Source organism: Cynocephalus volans, chromosome 4, assembly GCF_027409185.1.
Source record: "Cynocephalus volans isolate mCynVol1 chromosome 4, mCynVol1.pri, whole genome shotgun sequence".
Taxonomy (NCBI): domain Eukaryota; kingdom Metazoa; phylum Chordata; class Mammalia; order Dermoptera; family Cynocephalidae; genus Cynocephalus; species Cynocephalus volans.
Genome location: NC_084463.1, coordinates 114,192,665 through 114,211,742, shown reverse-complemented (window position 1 = coordinate 114,211,742; position 19,078 = coordinate 114,192,665). Strand labels below are relative to the sequence as shown.

General features: G+C 43.5%; 1 protein-coding gene and 1 pseudogene across 1 annotated transcript in view; one reads left to right on the top strand and one right to left on the bottom strand.

Moving 5' to 3' along the window:
- Positions 1 to 19,078, bottom strand: part of SPON1 (spondin 1) — a 271,707-nt gene that overhangs the window by 107,880 nt on the left and 144,749 nt on the right. The gene's annotated exons all lie outside the window — the stretch shown is intronic.
- Positions 6,273 to 8,176, top strand: LOC134375019 (calpain-15-like; annotated as a pseudogene).

Genomic DNA, 19,078 nt, shown 5'->3' with positions numbered 1-19,078 from the left:
AAAATCAAGGCCCAGAGAGGTTAAGGAACCTGCCTGAACTCTCAGAGCTAGGAGAGGCAAAGCTGAGGTTCTAACGCGGGTTTCCCAGATCCCAGAAGACACATGCTCTTTTCCCCACATTCCACTGAGAGATCAGGAAATGGAAGAGACCATGTGGTAGACTGGAGAGTTAGAAGACAGAGAGATTAGATTTAAAAAAAGAAAGTCAGGGCTAGGTTGTAGAGAGTACTGAGTGTCCCTCATGGCAAATGGCATCAGGAAAGGGGGAAACATAATAGAAGATTCCCTCTGGGATGAATGACATAACAATAATTAACATGTATTGAGCCCTTACCATGTGCCAGCCACTATGCCAACGCCATCTCCTTAAGTACTCAAAAGGAAAACTCTCTTGATACAGATGTTTTCATAATTCCTATTTTTACACGAGGAAACTTAGAGAGGTTGAGTTAGCCCAAGATCACAAAGCAGGCGAGTGAGGATGCTGGGATTCAAAGTTGGGCCTGTCTGGTGCCTGAGGCCAGCTCTTCTCCGCCACATTGTGCCATACCTCTGGCAGGACACACACAGTGGCAGGAAAAGAGAGGATCCAAGGGTGAGGAGACCACACAGGAGACCTTTCAACATTCCCTGTGTGGATTGTGCAGGATCTGACACAGGGCAGTGGCAGAGGAAATGGGGACAAAGCGTCAGGACTATGAGCCAGTATGATGAAAGATTGGACAGTCCTTGGGAGGCAATTGGGTGAAGTAGTTAAAACTCTGGCTTTTTGGATCAGACTAAGGTATATTCTAGTCTCAGTTCTGAAACTTTCTTGGTTTAACAGGTCAGTTAATGACTCTCAACCTCAGTTTCTTCATCTGTAAAGTAGGGACAGTGATGTGGCCAGCTAGTGCTGTTCTGAGGCTGAAGTCCATGAGATAATGACTGGTGGCTGGCACACAAAATGGGCTCAGTAAATATTATCTACTAAGATTAAATCTAAATAGGGCAGGGCAAACCCAGACAAGTTTCTGGAAGGCATGGTAAGTGAGGAGAATCTGATTGGGTGATTGGATGGCAGTTTGACTTAGAACTAGTGGGTGGAGATGACAGGAATGTCAGATGCAAGGACCTGAATGTGCAAAATATGGTAAGGAATCATCTAAATGGCACTCAGTGGTCTGGGGCCTTCAGAATAAGATGATTAAGCAGACCCCAGTTAGCTGAGACACAAGAAAGTTTACCCCTGGACCCCACCATCCTCTAGGAAAAAAGGAAGGAGAGAGAGAGAAGACCCAGATATCAGGAGGCCTGGAGAGAAGGTGACAAGGTCAATGCTTGTGGCCTCTTAAAGGAATAATCAGGGAGGCTACCTCTGGGGTTTTTAGTGAAACATTGTGGCCTCAATCCTAGTTGGCAGGGGCAGAGAAGCAAAGACTATCGCTAACCCCTCTGGCTCTCAGATAAGCACACAGCTCTTTGGTTTAGCCCCTCACTGGTTCCAGCAGTGTGCAAGTGGCCTACACATATCTGGGTCTAGATGTTTTTCCCAATAGCTTGGATGCAGCTGACATGGGATAGAGGCAGGTAGGAAGCTGGGAGGAAAAAAATGATTAAACATGTGAGTTTAAGATACTGATGGCCAACCAGGTGCATTTGTCTAAAAAGCCACCACAGGAGATATCTTGAATATATGTGTAATGACTTTTCTGACATCTTATCTGTTGTCATCATTGGTGCTAAATTACCAGTATTTACAATGATACCTAAAAGGCCAGCACTGAACAAAGAAAAACCATGTCTGGTCTTTTGTCTGGTATTGGAGGAGGCATGTTGCATGGTAGATGGATTCTCTGAGGTGTTCTGCACATGGCAGGTGAGATGATTAATTTTATGTGTCAGCTTGACTGGGCTATGGGGAAGCTAGTCATATGATCAAACTTTAGTCTGGTATGTCTGTGAGGGCGTTCTGGATGAGATTAACGTTTGAATTGGTGGACAGAGTAAATCCCTCCTTAATGCAGGTGGGTCCCATCTCGTCAGTTGAAGACCTGAGCAGAACACAAAGGCTGACTCTCCCTCAAGTAAGAGGGAATTCCTTCTGCCTAACTCCCTTCAAGCTGCAACATCATTTTTTCCCTCTGCCTTTGGACTCAAACTAAAACATTGGCTCTTCCTGGGTCTTCAGCCTACCAGCCTTTGGACTAGAGCTACACCATCAGCAATCCTGGTTCTCAGGCCTTCAGACTCAGACTGGAACTATACCATCAGCTCTCCTGGGTCTTCAGCTTGCTAACTACATGTGTTGGGACTTCTCAACCTCCATTGGGCAAGCCAATTCCTTATAATGAATATCGTTATATACATACATACACATCCTATTGGTTTTGTTTTTTTGAGGAACCCTGACTAATATAGCAGATGTTATATATTAGAAATGCAGCCTGGCCAGTGGCTGCATTTCTCTGCCAATCCTAATCCTGAAGAAAGCCACTCATTCATTTCCTTGTCACCCATTTATACTGCTTCACTAGGGAATGTCCTACAACCTAAGTGACTGGATTGCTGCAACCTCTTGTTATCTAACCTCAGCCTCACCCACAGTACTTTCAGCAAATCTTTGGTTTGGGCCCTGATGGAATTTGCAGTAGTAGCTACACCAGATGGAGCTCCTCCAATCTCTAAATTCTAGGTTCCCCCCTCTCTTTATCTCTTAATAGATGATCTTGTCACTTAATTCTTCAGAAAAGACTAAGGTCAACCCATCCACAGACTCATCCATGCACACTGTGGCCAGTAACCAGAAAATGTTGTGGACCTGCCAGTTTTATTCATAAACGTTGTCATGGATTTTTACTTCCCTCTGGTCCTTGTTATTTTCACCCTAGGCATGGTTCCAGAATCTGACTGGTTTCTGATGCTTTGTATTTGGCTACAGAACTTGGCTTCTATGGGTTTGCCCCTGGGTGCTTCCCAGGACACAGCTTGTACTTGCCCTTTGGCATTCCTTGTTCTTGGCTGCTTCAGAAACTCACTCTGACCAAGCCAGTCTGGTTTCCAGGATCCCATCCCAGCATGGCCTCCTGGCAAAAATTGTGCATGGGGAGGTCTGTCAATTAGGCCAGAGATTCCTCAATTTTCCATTATCCTCAGTTCTATCTTTCTGCCTCAACTATCCTTTTTTCCTTCCCTAAGGTCTCAAGAGAAGTGTCACTTTTCCATTCCTGGGGAAACCCTTGCACTTATGAAATTGATTACATTCTTTTCCATTTCCTCTAAGGCCTCCAATAAGAGATTCTATTCCATTCTATTAATTCACTCAATGAACATTTACTTGGCTTATAACTATGTGCTAGGCCAGGTTATATCAGCTAGCTACAGCTGCCTGTTTTTGTCCCAATAAAGTTCTGTATTTTACTTATTATCTACATATTGTTCATGGATGCTTTCAGCTACAATGGCAGAATTGAGTAGTTACAACAGAGGCTGTCTGGACTTCAAATCCTAAAACATTTACTATCTGGCCCTTTGTATAAAAAATTTGCTGAAACCCATGCCAGGCCATGGAGACTCTGAGATGAGTCAGGCTTGGTCCTTGTCCTTAAGACGTTCAGTCTGGAAAGTCAGATGAAGGGCATGAAGGACAGATCATAACAGGTAATTACAATAAAGTCTGTGTGATACAACTTTGATAAAGCCAAACACAAAATATTAAAGCACAAAGAAGGGGACACTCAACGCAGACAGTACCAGAGAAGACTTCTTGGAGGAGATGTCAGATGAGCTAAATTCTGAAGCATAAGTAGGAGTTAGAAAGGGAGACAGAAAGTTGAGGGGAGGTTATTTTTGCAGAAGAAACAGTAGGTGCAAAAGCAGAGGCATAAGAAAAAGCCAGAGGTATGTTGAAAACCAGCGGTAGGTCATGGTAGTGTGTATGTGGGTGTGTTGCGTGCACACACACATGTGTAGAGAGTGAATGATCACTGGTAAAACCAATAAGCCAGGCAGTCATGAAGGGATATGAATGTGTTAATGGAAATTTTTTATTTTATCTTAAAGGCAATATGAAGCAAAGAGGAGAATAAGATAGTTCTGTATACAACCTCCAAATCTATATACATGAACTTGACTTCTGTTTCTGACTCTGAAGGAGTAAATGGCACTGGACTAGACCTCTATAAAACTGGGCAAAATATATGAAGCACCAGTTTTCAAATACTGGAAAACAGACAGCAAAGGACTATGATCCCTAAGGGAAGGGAAACACAAGAGGTGAGCCCTTGTTTGTACTGGCAATCTGCCAGGGACACTTACTGATTTGTGGTACAGGAAGGGGGAGCAGAGCAGAGCATGGTAAATTGAGCTGAGGGGATAGAGATTAGAATTTGGGGCTGCTGAAGTAGATAGGATTTAAGGGTTAGAATGTCAGAGAGAAGGGAGCTGCACAGAGAAGGAACTTCAGAAATTGGTATGGGAGTCCCCTTAAATCTTTGACTAATACTAAGCTGCATATGTGCAAGGTGAAACTCCACCAGGCCTGGCAGAGAACAGCTACGGGGGACTAAGAGCTGAATGGAGATCCCAGAGGTCACACAATGCTGGAGATAAAGGACTTCTAATAATCCATATTAGAGAGAACTTGCTGACCACTCTGAGCATTCAACTGAGAGCCTAAAAAAGCCACAACTTATTGTAAAACCACTTTAGTCCTAGAGTAATAGCTACTCTACGCTTGCCTTAACAATGCTTAGAAAACAGGACTTGGAAGATAATCAAGCAGATCCACCAATAAATTAACCATCTGCCAGATCAAAACTCCCTACTCTTTAAAGGAAGACAAAAAAATCCAGACACTCAACAATGTAGCATTTACAATGTCTGTCATGCAATGAAAAATTACTAGACATGTGTAGAAGTGGGAAAATGTGACCCAACGCCAGGAGAAAAACACATTCAATAGGAAGAGTTCCTGAGATGACTGATATGTTGGGATTAACATACAAGGACTTTAAAACAGCTATTATCAATATGATTAAGAATTTAAAGAAAAGATGAACATAATGAGTCGATAGATAGGGTGTCTTGACAGAGAAACAGAAACTATTTTTAAAAGCCCAAATGGAAATTTTAGAACTGAAAAATATAATATCTGCTTTAAGATAAAGCAAAGTAAAAGATCAATAAACTGAAAGATAGGATGATAGAGACAACTCAAAATAATTCAGAGAGAAAAAAGAAGGCTGAAAAAAAAAATGAACTGGAATCCCACTTACCTATGGAATAAAAGTAAGTGGTTTAATATGGGTAATTGGAGTCCCAAAAGGAGAGGATAGAGAGACTGGGGTAGAAATATATTTGAAGTAACAATGTCTGAAATTTTCCCAAATTTGGTGAAAAATATCAACCTACAGATCCAAGAAGCTTATCAAACCCCAAAGAGGATTAAAACAAAGAAAATGGCATCTAAGTGCATCATAATCGGATAAGTAAAGATAAACAGAAAATACTTTTTTCTCGAATAAATATTTTTAACATATTGTTTTATATTGTGAGCATTAAGAGTTATAAATTAGTATAGGTAGTCTACATTCCCTAATTTATTATTTATTTCTTTTTTAAAAATTGAAATATAATTGATTGTACATATCTGTGAGGTACAGCATTGAATATCAGTACCTAAGTGCACTATGTGATGCTCAAATCAGGATAATTAGTATATTCAACATTACACAATGTAATCATTTTTTTTTACAATGTAATCATTTTTTGTGTCCCTTTACCAATTTCTCACTACCCCACCCCACCTCTGGTAGCCTCAGTAAAGAGAAAATCTTAAAAGCAACCAGAAGCAATAAAAGACACACTACAATTATAGCAACAAAGAATGACTTGCTTGCTTCAAAAACCAGGCAAACCAGAAAACAATGACATGACACCTCTAAAGTTTTAAAACAAATAAAAACCGCCAACGTATACTTCTATATCTTACAAAATTATCCTTCAAAAATGAGGGTAAAATAAGACTTTTTGACAAATGAAAACTGAATAAATTTATTACCAGCATGTTTGCAATACATGAAATATTAAAGGAAGTTCTTCAGGATGAAGGGAAATGAAAACATGGATCTACATGAAGAAATGAAGAGTGCTGGAAATGGTAAAAATGTGCGTAAGGTGCACCTTTAATTTTTCCTTCACTGAAGAGCTTTTCCCTTTCAGTGAATAGGTTCAAGTTTTCTCATTCTGGGTGAAAGAAAATATTCCATCACATGACCATCCCCAGCTCGACCATGTCAGGGGCTTGGCCAGCACTGCCAGGGCTCTCAGAAACCTGCTGGAGCCAGGAAGCTTCACAGGTGACCACGGCTGGACCGCTTGCCTCCTGTCCTCCCTTGGCCGCCTGGCTCCTGACGGCCACTGGGCCTCACCAGCAGTTCCCCAGCAGCCCCTGCAAGATGTCTGAGAGCCATAGAGTGAGGAACACAGACCATGAGGCACCCTAGTCCCTGAAGAGGATCTCGTGGGGCTGTGGCCACTGCTTCACACAATGCTGGAAGCTGTCACCCGCACGGAAGCTTCACAGACTTGAGCCCAGGGCACGCACAGCCAGTGTGCACGGTGCCTACCAAGTGTGGCTGTAGAAGGACAGCACGTGGACCATGTATGGACTACATGCTGCCCTGCAAGGAGGCCGGCTTCCTCTTCTCCTCCCAGGCGCAGCTGAAGCAGCTCAGGGTGGCCCTCAGCAAGAAGGCACTGACCAAGCTATACAGCTCCTACTTTGCCCTCCAGGCAGTGTGTACCATGGAAGGCCTGGCCATGCTCATCCGCACCCCGTTGCTAGAGCCTGGAGCTGCAGGTCAGCTCCAGTAAGCCCCATGAGGAGCCTGTTGACGCTGACCTCATCTGCTGAATTCTAAGGAGGCTGGGTTCCTCATGGGCGCCTCCTGGGGGTGGGGAGCAACATGAAGGTGGACGATGCCACCTATGAGGGCCTAGGCCTGCGCCCCTGCCACGCCCACTCCATCTTGGCCATGCGTGACTTCCAGGACACCAGGATCCTCTGGCTCTTGAACCCAAGGTGCTGCTTCTCCCAGAAAGGCAGCTAGTTGAAGGAGGGGCTGAACTGGCTGGGGCACCTGCATGGGGAGCTCGTGCCCCATGGCAGTGGCAAGGGCGTCTTCTGGATGTAGTACAGCGACTTCATTTGGTACTTCGACTCCATGGACATCCGCAGAGTGAACTTGTACTGGCAGGAGGTGGGAGTGCAGGACTGGTTCCCCAGCATGGCCAGTGAGCCCGTGGGCTTGATGCTGGAGTGCACCTCGCTGGAGTTTGTTCTCTTCCAGGAGGGCAGTAGGTGCTCAGATGCTGTGGATAGCCACCTCCTGGACATTTGCATCGGGGACAACTTTGGAAGCAGTGGCCACTTGAGCCTGGGCCTCCTGTGGGCTCACAGCAAACGTGCCCTCAAGAAGTTTGTCAACTGTGAAGTCATGCTGGAGCCTGGCAAGTATGCTGTGGGGCGCTGTGTCCTCGACCACTGGAACCCGACACTGCTGGGGCCCCCCACCGCTGTGCAGGCCTCCAGCCCTTTGGCAGAGGCATGGGGCAGGCACTGCAAGGTGACCGCGAGCTGCTGGGCCAGGTGCTTGCCCCTAGAGTTCGCGTCTGTTCACAGGGGAGGCGGTGGAGGCTGTGGAGGCCATGGAGGCCCAGCCTACCCACACTGGCTGACGGCATCATACTGCTCACCGAGAGCTACAGCCAGCGCTACTTGGGCCACGTGGGCATGACTTGCTACTACCTGGTGCACAGCCGGGCGGGCTTATCGTGGTGGTGGAGAACCGCCACCTCAAGTCCAACCTGCATGTGTAGTGCGACTGCACGACAGCTGCAGCGTGGTGTCCACGGCAGCAGCCTGTGCACCCAGGACGGCGTGCTCCCCCTGCACAGGCAGGTCCTGGTGATCCTGTCCCAGCTGGACAGCAATGTTGGCTTCTCCATCACCCACTGCAAGGCGACCCAGGTCTTCCTCTGCGACCGCACGGCCTCCAAGGCGCCCCGTCCCCCTCACGCACGAGGTCGCTGGCCTGAATGGGCCCCCGCTGCTGTGACCGCTGCACCCCAGGATGCGGGCTGTGTGCTGACAGACACGCACTCTACGAGGGAGACCCCGACCGAGGACGCTTGAACCAGAATCTCAGGACCCTGCCCAGGGAGCCGCCAGCCGCAGGATGCAGCTTCCCTTAGGCCCCACTCCCTGCTCCCCTCTGCCCCCACCCTGAGCACCCACAGTTCGCCTGCCAGGCCTCCCGGCCACCAAGCAGAATAGCTCAAACCAGGTGGGCTGCAACAGTCCCTCTGACCTGTCACCCTCAGGGACAGCTTCCGACAGGCGTTGGGGCTGCCCCCTCCCCATGGGCATGGGGTCTCCTGCCAGGGTGAGGCAGCCTGGAGCTCTGTTCACAAAACCAAATCTGGCAGGTCAGAGGCCAAGACCCTGCAGTAATACCAGGGACCAGCCGCTTGTGGGACAGGAGATCAGAGCCTTCTCTCCTCAGTTTGCTCCAGAGCCCAGCTCCTTGCCCCCCACGAGGCAAGCGGGGGTCCCTGGGGTACGTACACACCTCAGAGCCCTAGCGTCCGAGCAGCGCGTCCCAGGAGGCAGGTGCCTGGCAGACCTGGGCCCAGGCTCGGGGCTAGAAGGGTCCCATGTAGCTGACCCCCAGAGAAACTATGCAATTCCCAGGGCGTCCACCAGGATCGAAGCGCTGACGGGCGCGGCAGGTGGGGAATCAGGCCCCGCCCCGCTGCCTGGGGAGGGGCTTGTCCTCAGCACCGCCCCGCGGGCCAGAGTCCAGCAGAGTCCTCGGTCAGCCCTGTCTCTGCGTCTCGGTCCTGCCACAGAGAGGGACCCCCTCCGCCCCCCGCCAGCCCCATCACGGGCACGCGCAGGGCGCTGTCGCTCTTTCCCCACCCACAAACCCAGGGAGCTGAGCGCCCAACTGCCCGGCGACTCCCAGCTGCTTTTCGAGGCTAGAGCCTCTTCTGCCTCGTTGGACACCTGAGCCCAGCTTCCCGGGTCCCTTCCGGCCCTCACTACCCTGCGGCCCCCAGGCAGCAGAGGCCCGCCAGGCAGCCCACAGCCCTAACGTCCCGTGGTGGGGGTTTACACCTAGGTAGACATTCCCCTCTCCCCTTTGGGCCTCCTTTTACTCTGAGCTGTGAATATTTTTAACCTTGTAAATAGGGCCAACTCCTCTGACACAGATATTTTACCAATTGTCAGTCCCCTCCCTGTACCCTATGATTCTCCATGGGTGGTTTCCATACTCAAGTGTTTTGTTTTGATTAAAAAAGTAAAGAAAAGAAAAATCTTCCATCAAATGCTCTTTTCCCACAAAAGCCTATCTTTTGACTTTCCTGCACCTCCAGGCTTTTCAGGAAAGTCAGTCTGAGCTGGTTCCATTCCTCTCCTTGAATTCTTTTCCTTGCTCTCTGAACCTGAGCTCCCATCTAAGCTTATCTGCTCCACCAAGTCACAAGTAAAACTGTGACTTTGCACCTCTCTATCCCCATAGTTGGACGATTGCTCGGGGGCAATCGGAGGAAAATTACTATCTGCCTTTATTTCTCATGTTAAAAGTACTCTTGAAAGTCAATAATATTCACTCTCTTTAACATACAGTGAAGCAAGTCTTGACAAATGCATGCAATCATGCAGCCATTGCCACAATCAAGATATAGAATAGCTCTATTACCCCCAAATTCCCATGTAACCTTTAGTAGTCAACCCCATTCCATCAGTCCCAGACCTTGGCAAACCGTGTTGTGTTTTTTGTTCCTATAATTTTGCCTTTTCAAGAATATAATACAAATGGACTCGTACGGTATATAGCCTTTTGAGTCTGACTTCCTTAACTTAGCATAATGCATTTAAGATTCACACATGTTGTTGTATGTTTCGGTTCATCCTTCTTTTCAAATGTGTTAAAAGAAAAAGGGAACCTCCTACTGGTTTAAGGTCATCTTCACATTCCTGTTTCCACCATATACTAGCTGTGTGACCTTGAACAAGCTACTTAAGTTCTCTAAAGCTCAATTTTCTTATCTGTGAAATGGAAATAATAATAGTACCTCTTCTATTGAAGAGAAGTACTTGTTGTTATGGGGTTACAAAAGGAAATCTATGTAAAAACGGTATAGTTTCTGGTACATAAAAAAATTCAATAAATGGTTATTTTTAATATTAATATTTTATTTCTCCAGGGAAGGTAGGGATTGGGAGCCAACTGGGACATGCACAGGACCTGTTGTTTAGGGTAGGGCAAGGTCTTAGGGGATAGAAGGATTTTGCAAGTGATGTGGTCAGCTTAGCTGTGGTTCAGACAGAGTCAGCGCTGGGGGTACAGAAGCCCACTGGGTGGGTGGTACAAGTGGTGGGAAAATGGCAGCAGAATGAGTCAGGGATATAGACAGAAGTCCCCAGAAGCAGGCAGTAGGGCCCTGATGAGCTGGGGGTCATGTTCAGGTTCCAGCTCCTGGAAGTAGGGCGGGCAACTGATAAGAAGTTGAAAGTGATGCATCTCTATTTGGAAGCCCAGGGGCATATGGGCACGAACATCTTGAGCATGGAGATAATTTAGGAACGCAGAGCAGAGCTCCTAGGGACACAGGGCCTAAATCGAGGCTGCAGGCTCTTTTAGAACTATCTGCCTCACTTAAGTATTGCCCTAGGAACTGGGAGATGATAATAGTTATTAACATTTAGTAGGTCTTTACCATGTGCTTTATATGTTGTTATTCATTTAATCCTTGAAACAAGCCCATTTTACAGATTAGGAAGTGAAAGCACAGGGCTGTCCAGCTAGTGAGTGGTACAGTCTGGATTTGGACCCAGGCCAACCTACTCCAGAGCGGCAGTGTCTAAATCAACTTTCCACGAAGATGAAAGTGCTCTCTCTGTACATCACTGTCTAATATAATAGCCACTTGCCATCTATGGCTATTGAGCACTTAAAATGTGGCCAATGTGACTGAGGAGCTGAATTTTACATTTTATTTCATTTTAATGAATTTAAGTTTAAAAAGTCGTGTGTCTGGCAGCTATCATATTGGACAACACAGCTCTGGAATCTGGAGTAGGTCTGAGTACTGCTAAGTATAAGGACCAACTGTGCAGGTAGCTCCTTCTGGGAAGACAGGATGGAAGAGGCTAGACCCCACTGGGGACTGGGGTCTGTCACAGTTGTGAATCACATGTGGCAGGTGGACAACTTGCAGAAGTCTGCACTTGAACTAAGACTTGGCCTTTAGCAGTTGCATTTGGTACCCTGTGTCACACATGCTCCATCCACCTCTAATTTCAGCCACAACTGTGGTAGGCAGGTGTGAGCACACATCATGCCATCAGTGAGGGTCCACCTCCAGTGTACTCTGCTTCTTTCCATTTACTGCCTCATGGTCTTCTCTGAAGCTTTGAGTCCACTTGGCCAACAAGCAAGTGCCTGGGAGCAAGGGTAAGTTGGTGCTCCTGTAGACAGCCCTTGGCCTACGGGGGGTGGGGTGGGTGCTAGTAGACAATTCTGGCAGGTGGACAATTCTGGATGGCACACTGATGCCAGTGACCTCAATAATGCACACTTAGGTTGACTCTCCTCCCTTGTCACTCTCTCCCTACTCCTTCATTCCTGTTTCCTCTGTCACCTTCTGCATAAACTACCTAAAGTCCTTGTCTCAGGTTCTGCTTTTGGGGGAACCCAAATTGAGACATGGCTCATCCAGCTAAGATCATGTGTTTGGGCCCAGAGATCCCTAAAATAATTATGGGGATTAGATGAGAGCCAGCTAGGGCTGCTCCTCCTGTTTCTATAAGCGGAATACCAGTGACTCTTCACCACCCCTCCATCCAAAGACTAAGATGTCGTCTTTGTTGTCATTGCAATCATCATTAATATCATTATAATTACGACCACTTCCATTTTTTGAGCACGCTCCCTGCATCATGCACTCCATAGGTGTCAGCTAATGTCCTTCTGTTCTCACAGTGATACTGTTAGGTAGGTCAGTTAGCATTCTCATGTTATAGATGAAGGAACTCAGTTGATAGTAGGAGACAGGGCTGAGGTTTGCCTCTGGTCTGCCAGACTTAAGGCCTTCCCCTTTGTTCTCCACTGGGGGATCCACAGCTTGAGCCAAGTCCAGATTTAGTTAGGAGGTCATTCTGGTGTCACAAAGGCTATCGCTAGAATTAGCTCTTGGGGTGGAGACAACAGGAGGAGAAGTAGAACAGTGCCTATGCAGTGCCCCTGATAATATTGGGGTTATTGTTTCTTGGTGTTCATATATTTCAGTCTTCTTTGGACTCAGCCTTCCTAGCCCAGTTTTTTTTTAACTTTTGACTCCTGATTTATGTGGATATCTCTAAAGCCTAGCCAATTACCTGATTCTCATCTCAGAGGTAAAGAACATAATTCAGGGCACCCCCAGACTCTCATTCCCATTACTGCTGTAGAGACTGGTTGAAGGTTTATTATGCACTGACAACTTACACTGGGATCATATTTCTAGAAAGAGAAATTTTATTTAAAATTGTCTTTCCAAGCTGACTTTTCCACATAAACATTGTAATATATGGGAGAGAGGCTATATTCCTGGACAGCTTCCAAATGTTTAATATACCATTAACACCTAAGTTTGAAGCCCCAGGGAAGAAACTGTAGCACTTTGGATGATAAATTCTAGCAATGTTTATCTAATTTTAAAAGTCTAGGAGCTTGTATTTAAAAGCTTAGCAGGGACAGTAAATAACTTTGCTTTGTTTTTAGAGTGTAACAAAAAGAATGGACTTCTTCCACTCCCATTAGTGCATTTTTCAGGTTGAATCTTATCTCTGTGGGCTAAATAAGCCTGGTAAATAAGTAAGCAAATGTTCTTCTGTTTGTGAAAAGTTTTTAAGCAGCAGAGCAAAAAGGTAGTGAGAAATAGGAATTACTGAACACCTACTTGTACCAAGTGCTTTCTTATGCATTGTCTAATTTATTTCTCAATTCCATTTCATTGATGAGGAAACAGGCTCAGAAAGAATCTGCAACTTGCCAGAGTACACATTACCAGTGAGTGGCTGAACCAGGATTTGGCTCATGATTTGTTCACCAACGGGAAAGCTTTTTGTTCTGCCAATAAGACAGAAGCTACAAGATCTGGGGAACATTTATTCAGCTAATAATAAAAGAAAAGTCTGTTTAACTAAGCCTATATATAGGACAAAAGAGGTGTCAGGCTGGGGTAAAAAAATCCATCTCAAAATTGAAGATAAAAGTAAAGATAGAATCTCAATCTCTTTCATAACTATAGATGCAGAAAGCCCAGACAAAATATTAGCATACTCTGTATCCAGCTATTTAGAAAAAGTATTCCCCACCACAACCATGTGGAGTTTATTCCAGGAATGCAAGGGTGGTTTAACATTCAAAATTCAATCAGTATGGAGGAGTCCCTGGAGAGGCCCGAGACCCACGATGACCATGCATCCTGAGGCGACCATGTATCCTGAGGCAAAAGCATGACCAAGTAGGTAGGTGCTGCCACCACCCGACCCCACTGCCAGCCTGAGCGACTGCTCACTGACCAGAGAGGTCTCCCTCCCCCGCCAGAGGCCCAAGAGCTGTGGCAACCGTGTGCCCCGAGGCACCCATGTGGGAACAGGTAGGTGCTGCTGCTGGACTCCCAGCCCAGTCCAATCCCCATGGCCCAGAGAGGCCCGAACCTTCTGCCCACAGGCACTGAGGCCGCCATGCCAAATTGTCAGTCCTGGCAGGATCCTAGCCAGACAATAGTGTCAAACAAGTGGACCGTGAAATCCCTTACCATAATGACTAAACACCAAAGGAAAGATACCAGAAACATGAAAAATCAAGAAAGTACACCACCAAGGTGTGTGGAATATTACCAATATTTATAAAGCAAATGTATTTCACAGGGCCTCCAAAGCCCTGCAGTTTCAGGTTTAGCCTAACTTCTTAAAAGTACATATAGAAATGTTAACCTTGCAAAAGACAGGAAATTTTCCCCAGGCTAAAGTCTCTGCTGTAAGATAAAGAATTGTAGCACAGCAAGGTTGCTAACTAAAGGACAGACAAGTTACTGATTGATATGTAAAGATACTGGGAAATTGATGTAGGAAAAGAGAATGTTTGCTAAGATCAAGCTTTTGTTGGTGGATTGACTTAACCTTTTGCATATTGCATCATGGAATGTCACTTTGCTTATTTTACTGAATGTTACCAGCCTCTACTGTTAAACTATAATTGGCCATAACCCTACCTATGTTCTTTTCCTGTAACTTCCTGGTCTTGAGAATAAATGCGGGGTGAGAACCCCAATTTGCGGTTATTTTCCCAAGGAAGGAATGCCTCTCTCTTGAGGGTTCTGGGAGATTAACCACTCTGGGGTCTCTCGCTGCTCAGAAGAGATGGGCTTTTGAGTAATCCTTTTTGCAGCTCCATCACCCAGGGGAAGCAAGGTGACAAATCTGTGTGAGGCAAAGCAACAAAGGTTAAAAACTCTCAAACTCTAGATCCTATAGAACAAGAAGCCCTTGAAATGACTGACAAGGAATTTTGAGTGATAATTCTAAGAAAACTAAATGAGATACAAGGAAACTCAGCTAGACAACACGATGAAATGAGGAAAAGTATACAGGACCTGAAAGAAGAAATGTACAAGGAAATCAATGCCCTGAAAAAGAATGTAGCAGAGCTTGCCGAGCTGAAGAATTCATTCAAAGAAATAAAAAACACAACAGAGAGTTTAACCAGCAGGCTTGCAGAAGCAGGAGAGAGAACTTCTGACCTTGAAGAGGGGCTGTTTGAAATAACACAGGCAGACAAAAAAAAAAAAAAAAAGAAAAAAAGAAAAGAAAAGAAAAAAGAATTAAAAACATTGAAGAAAATCTAAGAGAGATATCAGACAACCTTAAGCACTCAAATATCCAAGCCATGGGTATTCCAAAAGGGGAGGAAAAAGGAGATTGCATTGAAAGCATATTCAAGAAAAGAGTAGCAAAAAACTTCCCAGGTATAGGAAAAGACACAGATGTTCAGATTCGGGAAGCTCAAAGATCCCCAATGTATTCAGCCCAAAAAGGTCTTCTCCAAGACATGTTATAGTCAAACTGGCAAAACTCAAAGATAAACAGAGAATCTTAAAAGCTGCAAGAGAGAAGCGTCAAGTCACCTATAAGGGAACCCCAATCAGACTAACATCAGACTTTTCATCACAAACCCTAAAAGCCAGAAAGGAATGGGATGATATATTCAAAATACTGAAAGACAGAGATTACCAGCCAAGAATACTCTACCCTGCAAGGCTATCCTTCTGAAATGAAGGGCGAATAGTATATTTCTTGGACAAACAGAAACTGTGGGAGTTCACTACCACACAACCATGCTTGAAAGAAATTCTAAAGAGAGTACTAGGTTTGGTACCTGAAAAATAACTACCACTGCCATAAAAACTCAAGAAAAATCAAAACCCACTAGTAAAATAAAAAGGCTAACAATGAAGAGAAAAAAAGAGAAAGTATATCTACCACCCAAGAAACCAACAAATACAGTAGATAAACAGTAAATCAGAATGAAAGGAAAAAAAGACACTTAAGACATCCAAACGAAAATCAATAAAATGCTAGGTGTAAATCAACACTTTTCAATAACAACCCTTAATGTAAAAGGATTAAATTCCCCAATCAAAAGACACAGACTGACTGACTGGATTAAAAAGGAGGACCCAACTATATGCTGCCTTCAAGAGACTCACATCACCTACAAAGACACACATATAGGTTAAGAGTGAAAGGATGGAAAAAGATATACCATGCAAATAGAAATGAAAAACGAACCAGAGTAGCTATTCTTATATGATAAAATAGACTTTAAACTAAAAACCATAAAAAGAGATAATGAGGGCCACTACACAATGATAAAAGGATTGATCCATCAAGAAGACATAACAATCACAAATATATACACACCCAATGTCAGAGCAGCCAGATTTATAAAGCAAACTATTAGACCTAAAGAAGGAAATAGACACTAATACCGTAATAGCAGGGGACCTGAACACCCCACTATCAATATTGGAGATCATCTAGGCAAAGAATCAGCAGAGAAATGCAAGATCTAAACAACACTCTAGACCAATTGGACTTGGCAGATATCTACAGAACATTCCATCCAATGATGTCAGAATATTCATTCTTCTCATCAGCACATGGATCATTCTCCAGGATAGATCACATGTTAGTTCACAAATCAAGTCTCAACAACCTAAAAAAAATTGGGATTATCCCATGTATTTTCTCAGACCACAATGGATTAAAATTAGAAATCAATAACAAATGAAATTGCGGAAACTATACAAACACATGGAAATTAAACAGCATTCTACTTAATGACATATGGGTCCAAGAAGAAATCAAACAGGAAATCAAAAAATTTATTGAAACCAATGAAAACAATGATACATCATACCAAAACCTGTGGGATACTGCAAAAGCAGTACTAAGGGGGAAATTTAGCACATTAAATGCTTACTTCAGAAGAATGGAAAGATGGCAAGTGAACAACCTAATACTTCACCTTAAAGAACTAGAAAAACAAGAACAATCCAAACCCAAAGTTTGGCAGATGGAAAGAAATCATTAAGATCAGAGCAGAACTTAATGAAATTGAAACCCCAAAAATGATACAAAAGATCAATGAATCAAAAAGTTGGTTTCTTGGAAAGATAAATAAAATTGACAACCTATTAGCATGGCTAACTAAAAAAACAAGAGAAAAGACCCAAATAACAAAAATTAGAAATGAAAAAGGTGATATTACAACTGATACATTTGAAGTACAAGGAGTCATTCGAGACTACTATAAAAAACTGTATGCCAACAAATTTGAAAACCTGGAGGAAATGGATAAATTTGTGGACACACACAAACTACCAAAACTGAGCCAAGAAGATGTAGAAAATCTGAACAGACCAATAACAATAAAGGAGATTGAAGCTGTTATCAGAAGGCTCCCAACAAAGAAAATCTCAGGACTGGATGGGTTCACTGCAGAGTTCTACCAAACATTCAAAGAGGAAATGGCACCAATTCCCTACAAACTGTTCCAAAAGATTGAAATAGAGGCAGTTCTCCCAAACTCATTCTATGAAGCAAACATCACCCTGATACCAAAACTAGATAAAGATACAACAAAAAAAGAAAACTATAGGCCAATATCCTTGTTGAATATGGATGCAAAAATCCTTAATAAAATACTAGCTAACAGAATACAGCAACACATACACAAAATTATATACCATGGTCAAGTGGGATTCATCCCAGGGATGCAAAGTTGGTTCAACATACGCAAATCAATAAATGTAATACACCATATCAATAAAATCAAACACAAGGACCATATGATCATCTCTATAGATGTTGAAAAGCATTTGACAAAATTCAACACTCATTCATGATAAAGACTCTCTATAAGTTAGGTATAGATGGAAATTATCTCAACATAATTAAAGCCATATATGATAAACCCACTCCCAATATCATCCTGAATGGGGAAAAGCTGAAAGCTTTTCCTTTAAGAACAGGAACTAGACAAGGATTTCCACTCTCACCACTCCTATTCAACATAGTGTTGGAAGTACTAGCCAGAGCAATCAGAGAAGAGAAGGAAATAGAGAGCATCCAGATTGGAAAAGATGAAGTCAAACTGTCTCTGTTTGCAGATGACATGATCCTATATATCGAACAGCCTAAAGCCTCTACAAAAAAACTCTGGGAGGTGATAAATGATTTCAGCAAAGTTGCAGGATACAAAATCAACACACAAAACTCAGTAGCATTTCTATTCTCCAATAGTGAACATGCAGAAAGAGAAATCAAGAAAGCCTGCGCATTTACAATAGCCACCAAAAAAATAAAATACTTAGGAATAGAGTTAACCAAGATGTGAAAAATCTCTATAATGTGAAATACAAACCACTGTTGAGAGAAATTAAAGAGGACACAAGATGGAAAGATATCCCATGCTATTGGATTGGAAGAATCAACCTTGTGAAAATGTCCATACTACCCAAAGTGATCTACAAATTCAATGCAATCCCCATCAAAATTCCAATGACATTTTCTCCAGAAATGGAAAAAACTATTCAGACATTTATATGGAATAACAAAAGACCATGCATAGATAAAGCAATGCTGAGCAAAAAAAAAAAAAAAAAAAAAAAAAAAAGAAAAAGCTGGAGGCATAACACTGACTTCAAGCTATACTACAAAGCTATAATAACCAAAAGAGCATGGTTCTGGCATAAAAACAGACACACTGATCAATGGAATAGAATGGAGAATCCTGAAATCAACCCACACACCTACAGCCATCTGATCTTTGACAAAGGCACCAAGCCTATACACTGGGGAAGAGACTGCCTCTTCAGCAAATGGTGCTGGGATACATGGATATCCATATGCAGGAGAATGAAACTAGACCCATACCTCTCACCATATACCAAAATCAACTCAAAATGGATTAAAGAATTAAATATACACCCTGAAACAATAAAACTTCTTAAAGAAAACATAGGAGAAACACTCCAGGAAGTGGGACTGGACAGAGACTTCATGAATATGACCCCAAAAGCACGGGCAACCAAAGGAAAAATAAACAAATGGGATTATATCAAACTAAAAAGCTTCTGCACAGCAAAAGAAACAATTAACAGAGTTAAAAGACAACCAACAGAGTGGGAGATGATATTTGCAAAATATACATCTGACAAAGGATTACTATCCTGAATATACAAGGAATTGAAACAACTTTACAACAAAAAAACAAGTAACCCAATTAAAAAATGGGCAAAGGAGCTGAATAAGCATTTCTCAAAGGAAGATATACGAATGGCCAAGAGACACAATTTCAAAAAAAAAAAAAAAAAATCTCAGCAAACTAAGAATAGAAGGGAACTTTATTTGGTAAAAAATATAAACAAAAAATCTATTGCAAAAATCATACTTAATAATGAATATTAAAAGCCTTCC